Raw genomic sequence first — 11,278 nt, forward strand, 5'->3', positions numbered from 1 at the left:
ATCAATATCTGCATCTTTTTTAGCCGCAAACTTCATGAAGTCCATAAAGTTAGGGTCTTGAGAATTCCTGAGGAAGCGAACACAGTCCTCATTTGTACTGATTGCGATAGTTTGGGGTTGGGAATCCGTTGAGGTCGGAGGCCCGAACTCCTGTAGCAGGGGTACCAATTGCTCTTTGGCCATCTGGAGCAATCAGAGCTACTTGACCTTTGAAAGTCCTTATTTTGTTCAGAACTTTCAAGAGAAGATTCACTGGAGGAAAGATGTAGATCTTTCTCCACTGATTCCAATCTATCGACAAGACGTCCGTGGCATAGGCCAGAGGGTCCAGGTGGGGGCACATAGCAAGGGAGCTTGTGGTTCGCTTGTGAGGCGAATAGATCTACCTGGAGATCTGGTACACTCTGGCATATCCACTGGAACGACTTGACGTCTAGAGACCATTCTGATTCCAGAGAAACTGAACGGGACAAGGCGTCCGCTATTACATTCCTTACCCCCTGCTAAGTGGGTGGATGATAGGTGCCATTTGTACCTGTTCGCTAGGGCAAAATGGCTATCATGACATGGTTCACATGTTTGGATTTGGATCCTCCCCTGTTGATGAAGTGAACTACTACTGCACTGTCCAAAACTAGCCTTAGATGAGACTTCTTTGGAGGAAGGAGCTTCTTTAGGGTAAGGAAAAACTGCCATTGCTTCCAGCACATTTATGTGGAGCTGGCGGAACTGAGTGGACCAAGTCCCCTGAACTTGCTTGAATTGAGAGTATCCTCCCCAACCGTAAGGGAGGCGTCTGTGTGAATAGTTAACGCCGGAGGAGGATATTGAAGGGGAACTGTCTTGGACAGATTCTTTACCTTCGCCCATGGACGAAGTTGGTTGCAAAGGATTTGTGGAATCACTGACAACTTGTCTCGAGATTTGACATTTGCTCTTGAGCGCCAAACTCGATTTATATCTTTCAGTCTTGCCTTCAAAAGGACATCCGTCACTGAGGCAAACTGGAGGGGAACCTAGGATTCTTTCCTGGTTTCTCCTTGAAGCTTGTTTGTTGTTGAGAAATTGCCTCACTGACTTTGGCTATTTTCTTTTCTTTTGATCACTGGAATTGACAGATTGTGGGAGGATAATTGAAGAAATGATTTGGTTGGTGGAGGATCTTTGATCCAACTCCAACCTAATCCTTTGGACACGATGCTCTGTGCCCATTTGCTGAACCCCCACCTGTGACGGAAGAGGAACAGCCTCCCTCCTACCTGGGGAGTCTCTCTGCTGCTGTGTGGGATGACCCTCCACGTCCTCCTCTGAAGTGTTTACCCCTGCTAGCAAGCCCTTTCCCGAACCTCGCTGGCGAAAGTTACCTCTTGCCCTGCGTTCCCCTTGAGAACCTATTAAAGGTAGGGAAGGCCTGGTTTTCATACATGGAATTGAAAGCCGGAGAGACGGTGTACGAGGTTGAGGGCTGATTCTGGGGGGATAGCAAGAGGATAGGCTGGTTCTGTTTCGATGTCGAAGGCTGACCCGGTTGGGTAACTGGGACGGCCTGGACAAAGTGCTGCTGTTGCTGGTGTTTTTGGTATGGCTGGAACCTCTTGGTTTTCTTCAGCTTTTTACCTGAAGACGGGGGGTTCTCCTGCTTCCTCTTGGTGAGATACCCCACCTAGCTCTAAGGCTTTGGTTAAGCCTGGAACTTCGTGTGCACCATTCATTCAGAAGATTCTGGAACAGGTCTACACCCCACATGTTGGAAGCAAGAAGCCTATTCGGTTCGTGTCGAATGGTGGCTTCTTGCACACATGCTTACGACAGTTTCTTCTAGCCATGAAGAAGTCGTAAGCATCTGCCTGAACCGACTGAAGTTGGGACTTAGCAAGGATCTTGAATAGAGGCTCCGTAGCGTATGAAAGAGCAGCCATCTCCGTTATGACTAGGGAGTTAATGATCTCCTAGCCTAGTTCTTGCATCAAATTCTGCCTGAATGAGGCTATCAGGCAGTCTAGGAAGCTTTTTTTTCACCGCAACTGATCCATGGCACAGTCCGGTTTCAGCTTCCTACTGTAAAAGTGGCCGGCAGGTTCTCCCAAAGTTTCTCCAAACGCAGGTTAGAGAGGAGATGTTGGATCTGCTTCCCTGAGCTGTGGAATGGGTTCATCCTTCAAAACAGCATGAAGGTCGCTCCACCCCATCTTAAAGGGGAGTGAAGCCTCCTCCTCCGTGGCAAAAAGGGTGAAGGGACTCTTGAAGGCCTGGAGTTTGGTATTGGAACAATCCCAATCCTCCAGACCAGTGACCCACTCTCTTTGGGCGTGATCTCTAGTGTACAAGACAGTCTCCCTAGGGATCTTGTCTTCCCTATTGAGCGCTGTCTGTGTTAGCCTGGCATATCCTATGAAAGGCTGAGTCAATCTGGGGGGGTTAGAACTCGAAGTCCTCAATCCTTCTTGTTCCACACTCCGGTATTGAAATCATACCATCCTTGAAGGGGAGGCATAGGCTGCTACCCTCCAAGGATTGTTCATAGAGAAGGCCGGAAGAGTAATGAGGCGGTAACTGGACCAGACCAGTACCTCCTACCGGGAAGTTAGCCTGAGGAGCCTGGTTCAGGCCAGCAAAAGCGATTATCGTATTCTAGAACACGATAAGAGAGATCCTGAATTGATTGACCTGACTGGTTGATGCTGCTAGAGAGTTGAGCAAACATTTGCTCAAATCTCGTCCCAAGTGATCCAACCATCTCTCCTACTTGTTGTAGGACCCCTGCCGAGAAGATGGCGGGGTCAAAGGCACTAGGTGCCGCAATCCCGCAGGAGTCACCGGAGTGGATCCGGTAGCAACCGGAGACGGTACTGGCTCGGTCGGAGCGCGGACCTTCTCCTTAGAAGCTTTGCTTCTCGACCCTCTCGAATGTGAAGAGTCAGACTTAGCCTTCACTGCTCCGGAGTAGGATGCCGAAGACTTACGTGAGGAGGAAGACGATGACTTTTTGGGCGTCGTCTTCTGGAGGGTCTTTTTGCTCTCTGTGTCCCTTCAACTTTAGGAGGCACAGAAGCAGCAGGCGAAGGAAGTAGGGATTTCAGATCCCGTGAAGCCTTGGAAGGAAGAAGAGGAAGGAACAGGGAAGAAGATCCAGGTGCGCCCAAAGGAAACCCTTGAGCACCCGAAGTACCTACCTCGACCAACAAATCCTCAACACCTACCGCCATTGGCTCTATATTAATGTCAAAGTGGCGACGTTCGGCACGGTTTTCTGGCTTGATACGTTCCCGAAGGCCTGCTGTACCTCGCGCTGAATAGAAGCTATGGCTGGGCTGCTGTGGCGGGGTCCACATATCCTGTCGCTTTCCTCCGGGGGAAGATCTGGACAGCCAACTTCTTGTCAAGGATGTATGGCTGTCCTTGGCGGCGTTCTTGCCGAAGCCGCCTACCCAAGCCTTCAGAGGGTTGCCAGAGCGACCTCCTTTACAGAGGCAGCCTGAAAGAGAGGACCAATGAAGACTAACGGCGGAGCTATAGCTTACAACTAAGACTTAGAACTAAGATATTAGAGATATATAATTACCTTGAAACCTACTTACCCCATCCAAAAGCTGACTCACGAGGTCATAGCATATGGTACATGCCTCATGGTGCCAGACGATCAGTTTGCCGTGGTAGTAGCGCACGGGGAGTGGGTCCTACACTCCTCGTGGCCACAGGGGTCATGGAGGACTGCATTGCAGCCCGGTTCCTGGCAATTGGTAGCCTGTAAGTGGAAGGATACATGAGTATCGAGAATACACACTTACAACCTAACGTGAATTCCGTTTGCATGCCGAAGTATGCAAGTTATACTAAAACTATGCCCTCTACCGCAATACTGTGGTTGTTAGGGCATCTGGTTGAGTCTCCGGCGTACACCCGTGGACGGAGAAGGAGCAGCAACCAGTGGTGAGAAAACCCTAGTGAGGATAAACCACGACGGAGAACGGAAGAGGCAGTTAATAGTAAATAACAATAAAATTATAAAAAGGGCATGTATACTACAAACAGGGAGTAAGACATGCCTTCCTCCGACTACTAGAGGAGTGCCCGGGTAAGGAAGCAAGCTCCCCTCTGGTAGCGGAAAGAAGTAGTAGTAGCAAGCTTTTGAGACCACTAGTAGAACCCCTACCCCGGTGGCTGGCGGAGCCAGTTACTATTCCGACACCGAAGGGGCCCCCGGCTAGTGGACAGGGGCTCCGTCCGTCGTGGGAGAAAAATAGGGGTGTGGGGAGAGCGAACGAGACACACTGGAGAGGGCCGGGGCGACTCCGGGGGGAGGGGTGGCCAACCCCAACCCCCTTACACATCGGAGTACCCCGGTACCCGAGACTACAAATTGGTCACCCAGACTCCCAGCTGACCGGGTCCTTCCAGGAGCCCCCTCGGAGAGAGAGGGAGGGAGGCGACAATTTGTTGCCATAACAACCGAGGAGAGCCCGGCCAGACCCCCCCTTACCGCGCGGAAGAGAGGGAAGGGAGTAGGGTAGGGCGCCCAGTGGGACACATGATCGAGGTGGACCAAGGGGCGATAAGCAAGACAACCACTAGGCTAGTGACCACGCGAACCCAACTGTACCAAGTGTGAATGAACACGAAGGAAGAAGATAAAGCCTAGGTACTGGGCGCCCTAAAAGCTAGCCTAACAAAAATAAAATAACACTGGATAATGGTAATATAAATAAATAAATACATCGTAAAAGAATGGAAGGATCACACGAGTGAGAGAGACAGGAGTCCAGGAGAAGGCGAACCGATCCGAAGACCAGTCGACTACTCGTAGCCAGCCGTAGCCGATGAAGAGCAAAAGCTGGGATGCTGGACTAGGGAAAAACACACTATAGCCCTAAATACCTAAACCATAGAGATAACTGGGTGACAAAGGTATGGGCTGTGAATTCCTAAATTCTAAATACGATGTAAATAACAGATGAACGCATAATAAGAACCCAGAAAGGAAGAAAGACGTCCCAGTATGGAAGACTGGGAAATCTTAACAACACGAGGCGGGCTCATGGCCGCCACGAGTCAACCGGGTGACCGTATGTAACCTAAAAAACGGAAAATACTGGTCCCTGGAAGACAAAAATACAAATTCTTGACCTTTCGGGTACTTAACTTAGCCGTGGCAATAGCAGTGCGTTCCATCTCGAAGAAAAATCCAAATAGCGATCACAACACATTAGAAGAAAAACGCGTGTGTCTGCGATGAGCTAAAATAAAAGGATGGCCACTAGAGGCGCTGCACTCCGCTTGGCGTGGTATTAGTAGCAGTAGCGGGCGCATCCTCCTTTAGGATCGGCTCTCTCAGGTGGGGGATTTTGATGTGGAAAGTTCTAAATGGCAAGTGGTTCGTGGTAGTGGTCTCACTCGCCCCTGTTACCATACCGACACTTCTTTTATAGAGTGAGCGAGTCAGTTATACTGACATCTTCTTGAATTTATTTTTTCTCTGGTGATTATTAGGTTATTTACCTAGAAATAATGAACTTAAGGATTATTTCACAGGCCGACACGACTGAGCCCAGAAAAAAGTTGTCATGTCACGTAAAGCTTGTCTTAGGAAGTCTACGGGTGTTTACACCCATGTTCTAAATGTAACTGTATTCCTTTTGCTATTTACAAAGACCATAAGGCATCAAAAATAGAGGGAGTGGGTTTGCGTCGAACGTTTTCAAAAACCTTAAGTCTCAGATTATCCAGCCCTGAACAATCTAATATCAGAAACCATTTAAAAATATGTAAAACTTTTATGGACAATAAAGATTTCTCAATAATAGGACAGGTACAAAAAGAAAACGATTTAACAATACTGGAATCCATTATGATCAATAGACCGTATCACTGTTAAACTCCCAAACGTCATCCACACAATTGTTTATTGCCTGAAGATTTTGTCGAGCAGTTTCTCTCTCTCTCTCTCTCTCTCTCTCTCTCTCTCTCTCTCTCTCTCTCTCTCTCTCTCTCTTTTTTCTGGGTAGGTTGTCAACAGCCACTTGCTTGTTCTTTTAAGTAAATGTTTTAGTCATTTTTTTCAGAATGTTTTAATTTAATTATATTTTGTAATTCAGATTTTATTAGTTTATTGATTGTCATGTTTGCTTGTTTGCAGCCTAGCAAATGCAACTATGAGGAGTTGTGAAATGTCGGCATATATTATTATTATTATAAAATGCATATGGATAGTTCCTGATCCCTGACGCGCCTTGATTAATATATATATATATATATATATATATATATATATATATATATATATATATATATATATATATATATATATATATATATATATATATATATATATATATATATAAGCAACATAAAGTCCTGCCATTAGAACCTACCCAGTAATCTCCGCTTGTCCTGTACCCCGAATTCCGTTAGTGTTGTGACGTCAGACAAAAGTTACTCGTGTTTATGCCCACTTTGAGACGATCAATTTCTGCAACAGATCTCTTGGCCAATCAGAGGCTGTCCTCATTCGGTGACGTCACCATTTTCTCCTCGTCCAATCAGCATCGAAGAACGCCGTTATTGCAGCCAATCAGAAGAAAGTTGGAAGCGTTTATTGGTAAGGCTTGATAGGGAACTAGGCACTACGAGAGAGAGAGAGAGAACGTTTCTGTGGGCATCAGACTCGAATGTGACTCTCCCTCTCTGTCATAGGCCTAGGGTCAAGATGAAAAGAATGAACTCTTACATTTATAGGCCTACACTTCTTTTTTAACATTAAAAATAGTGATTTGATAATTAACGGCATAACGTATTGTACGGTAGGTGAAATATTGGACTTGTAATTACATTTAAAATTTCTCTCTCTCTCTCTCTCTCTCTCTCTCTCTCTCTCTCTCTCTCTCTCTCTCTCTTCCACATTAAAAATTTCGGTGTCCTGTTTGATTTATCTTTTTACCATGGAAATAATTTCACGCATTTGAATTGTTTTTTATTTATTTATTTATTTATTTATTTTTTCATCATCAGTTTGTGATTTATTTGACAAGAAGGGAAACATTCTTAATGTATTGATAAGTATTGTTAATATTCGAGATATTTTCACAGCTAAACGTTTTAAAGTTAATCGGTAAGTCTCTCTCTCTCTCTCTCTCTCTCTCTCTCTCTCTCTCTCTCTCTCTCTCTCATATATATATATATATATATATATATATATATATATATATATATATATATATATATATATATAGATAGATAGATAGATAGATAGATAGATAGATAGATAGATAGATATATATATATATATATATATATATATATATATATATATATATATATATATATATATATATATATATATATATATATATATATATATATATATGTATGTATATATATTTATATACACATATTATGTATATATATATATATATATATATATATATATATATATATATATATAGATATATATATGTGTGTGTGTGCGTGTGTGTGTATGCATATATATGTATAATTCAATATATGCATTATATTATATATATATTATATATATATATATATATATATATATATATATATATATATATATATATGCATTATAAAAAACACCGATTTGTACTTCTAAGAAATCAATAGAGGATCCCAGTAATATCCTTGTTTATCCAGATGAAATAAATATTTGTGGAAATATTTACAAAGCTTAAAGCTTTCGTCCATCCTCCTGTGGACTTGATCACTATTTAAACTAAATGAGAGACATAACATTGGTGAAGAAATCCAATAAACATAAACAAACAAAAGAAAAATGAAATAAAGTTAAAATATGCGAACAATTCATTGGGTCGTATTCCTTTCCATAATTCCCTGTGATCTTCGAGGCGGGACAAAGCGCCTTTCTTCTTCCTGAATGACATCTTGAGGGTCGTTAGCCAAATAGGTAGTTTGTAGATCAGACTCTGGAACGGGCGAAGGGTGGTTATCTACATTATCAGATTGAAGAAGGTTGCACACATTGTTGAAGTTCTTAATTCTGACCCTTTTGCACATTTCTTCACTCAAAAGTAAGTTGTTTATAATGCCTATATTCCCCTCAAAGGTGCCATTACAAAGTGATGAGAGCCCTTTCCACAATTCTCTTAGTGGTCCTGTCTGCACTCTTGTATAGAACTTCTCCTCCCTTGAAATCGATGGCATGATCAGAACCCCAAGTATGTTTGGCAGTGGCGCTGTAAACTTTACCCAAACGGCAATCTGCAATATGTTCACGTTTCTTCTCGTCCAGGGAACGACCGCTTTCATCAATATAGCATTTGTCAGTTTTACATCCTATAGCATAGACTCCAACATCGGTGTTTGGTTTTCTGCAACTGTTTTTACCAATTTTCTGTTTAGAGTATTAGGGTATTGAAAAACTTCGCTTTACCCATGCCTTTCATTTCTAAGATTATTAGAAACTTTTTTCAGGTCATGATTATACGGAAGGGGAAGGTAAAATTAGCAGTCGAACAGCTTTCCCTTGGATTATAAAATATTCTTCCGGCTCTTTGTAAATATTTCCAAAAATATATATTTCATCTGGATAAACAAGGATATTACTGTGGATAAGGCCTGCCATCAAAAGCTACCTAATAGTCCTTCTCTACCCGATACCCATACCCTGAATTCCGTTGGTGTTGTGACAAAACTTGCCCGTTTTTATGGCCACTTTGGGACGATCATTTTTGCAACAGATTCTTGGCCAATCAGAGACCGTCTTCTTTTGTGACGTCATTCCTTTTTACCTCGTCCAATCACCATCGATAAGTGCCTCTGTTGCAACCAATCAAAGGGAAGCATTTGTGGTGCTGCCAACTGATAGGCCGCGATGACGGGGTTTGGGAAGGAAATAGGGACTAAAATCAATTAAAAAAAACCTATGGTTGAGAGAGAGAGAGAGAGAGAGAGAGAGAGAGAGAGAGAGAGAGAGAGAGAGAGAGAGAGAGAGAGAACGTACAGTATTGACAATGACACGTATATAATAGTGATATTAAACACAAAACCAATGTAAACTCGAATATATTCAGGGTTACATATTTATGTTAAGCAACAGTCTAGTACTACCGGACTCCACAGCGGCTATTTACGTTTCAGTGAAATCACGATTGTTAAACAACCGTTGGTATCTGTTCATGTTAAGCATACTTTACCTACTCAAGATGCTGTCATTGAATCCTGTATCATTAGGTGACTTTCTTTAAAAAGATACTCGCACAATTTGACCGATGAATAAGCCTTTTGTAGTCCTATGTAACCTACGACATTTAAGCCTAGATTATGATGAACACCTCGTTTGTCAACGGTCACTGTCTCCATTACCTACTCGCCAGCAAACCGGGAAACTCTCTGATGACGTCAGACAAAACTTGTCAGTTTTTATGGCTGTTTCATCGCGATCAATTTCTGCAACGCACTTGGCCTCTATAGGCCTAAAAAAGCCGAAAGGAAAGTGGATTCCTTTTGAGAAAGTCCCCTCGACCAATGAGGCTTCTTCCTTACGAAGAGTGGGCGGAGTTAAGGGCCAGATACCTAGTCTCATTCTGTTTAGTGATCCAGTTGCTTGCAGACACTTGTGGGGTGAGGACAAACAATGAGAGATGTATACCTCACCACTAGGTATATTTTGATTTTCAACTGTGATATATTAATAAATGGATTAGAACGGGCACAATATCATGGAAATAAATGAGAGAAGACCCTTGAAAACATACAGTTTTTTAAGTTATTAAAAAAAGTTTACTTTATGAAATATTAGCTCTTTCCGCTCTCCTTAAATTATAGGTGGGTCTAATAATTTAAATTTTATGGCTAATCAGTTAATAAAAAGTTGTCACATCATTTAAAACTTGTCTTAGGAATTCTACGGGATTTTACACCCATGTTCTAGATGTAACAGTGTTACTTTTGCTACTTATTTATACCGGATGACTGTATGAAATTACTAGAAACCTCATAATTATACAAAATAATCATAAGTCATCAAAAATAGTGCGAGTGGGTTGGCGTCGAATGTTTTCAAAAACCTCAAGTCTCAGTTTGGACCCTCGGGAGAACACCAGCAAAGGCTTGTAGCTCTCTCTCTCTCTCTCTCTCTCTCTCTCTCTCTCTCTCTCTCTCTCTCTAAGTCACGCAGCAATAATACTCTGATTATATCAATAATATTTCTGTTAATGACTGTGTACCTCCCTACTCTCCATGTGGTTTTGAAAATGCCAGAATATAAGTATTAACTTTACTCCGCTTCCTGGATTCTGATTGATTGCAACAAAAGTAGATTCGGTAGAAAGTGACGTCACTGGGGCTTCGAATGATGTGATTGGTCGAGAGACTCGTTGCATAAATGGATCGTACCGAAGTGGCCATAAAAAATGTTCAGTTTTGTATGACGTCAATAGGGATTTCACACATATACGTGTATATATATATATATATATATATATATATATATATATATATATATATATATATATATATATATATATATATATATTATATCATGGATATATGTGTTATGAAGTTCAGTTTTGATTATTTGGTATAAATGTGTTAAAGCTAAGAGAAACTAGCTTAATTTAAGAGCTTTTTATTCAGAAGATTTCCTTCAGCTTATTACCAAATTATTGACTCGACAAATACATAGCTGAAGTCTAGTCTGTCTTCTTGCAGTTAGGTATTAATGAGTCCTATATAGTTTTACAACATAGTCCAAAAAATGTTATAGCTTTAAGAATGGTAATAGTAACTTTTGATACTCACGATGGCCAAATTATAAATCATTGATATTGAAGTAAGTCTTGTTTTCTAGTAATAATGTCTGTTAATATAATACAGGGAACATTAAACCTTCATGAAGTCTATGTGAATATCGGTTTCATTTATTAATAAATTTTCAAGTCGCTAACTCATCAATATATATATATATATATATATATATATATATATATATATATATATATATATATATATATATACATATATATATATATATATATATATATATATATATATATATATATATATATATATATACTATATAGATATATTTTTTTTTTTTTTTTTTTTTTTTTTTTTTTTGGTCAAGTCCCAGGCCGTTGGGTCCTGTGGTGACGTCAGACAAAACTTGAAGGTTTTGATAGCCGTTTTCCTCGTGATCAATTTTGCTCAACGTATCTGGGCCGCAATGTTGCTCACTCCGACCTTAATTAAGACCTCAAAGGAAGATGTTTCATCAGCCAATGGAGTTCTCTGTTAGGAAAAGAGGGACGGA

The sequence above is a fragment of the Macrobrachium nipponense genome, chromosome 31, assembly GCF_015104395.2.
Source record: "Macrobrachium nipponense isolate FS-2020 chromosome 31, ASM1510439v2, whole genome shotgun sequence".
NCBI lineage: Eukaryota > Metazoa > Arthropoda > Malacostraca > Decapoda > Palaemonidae > Macrobrachium > Macrobrachium nipponense.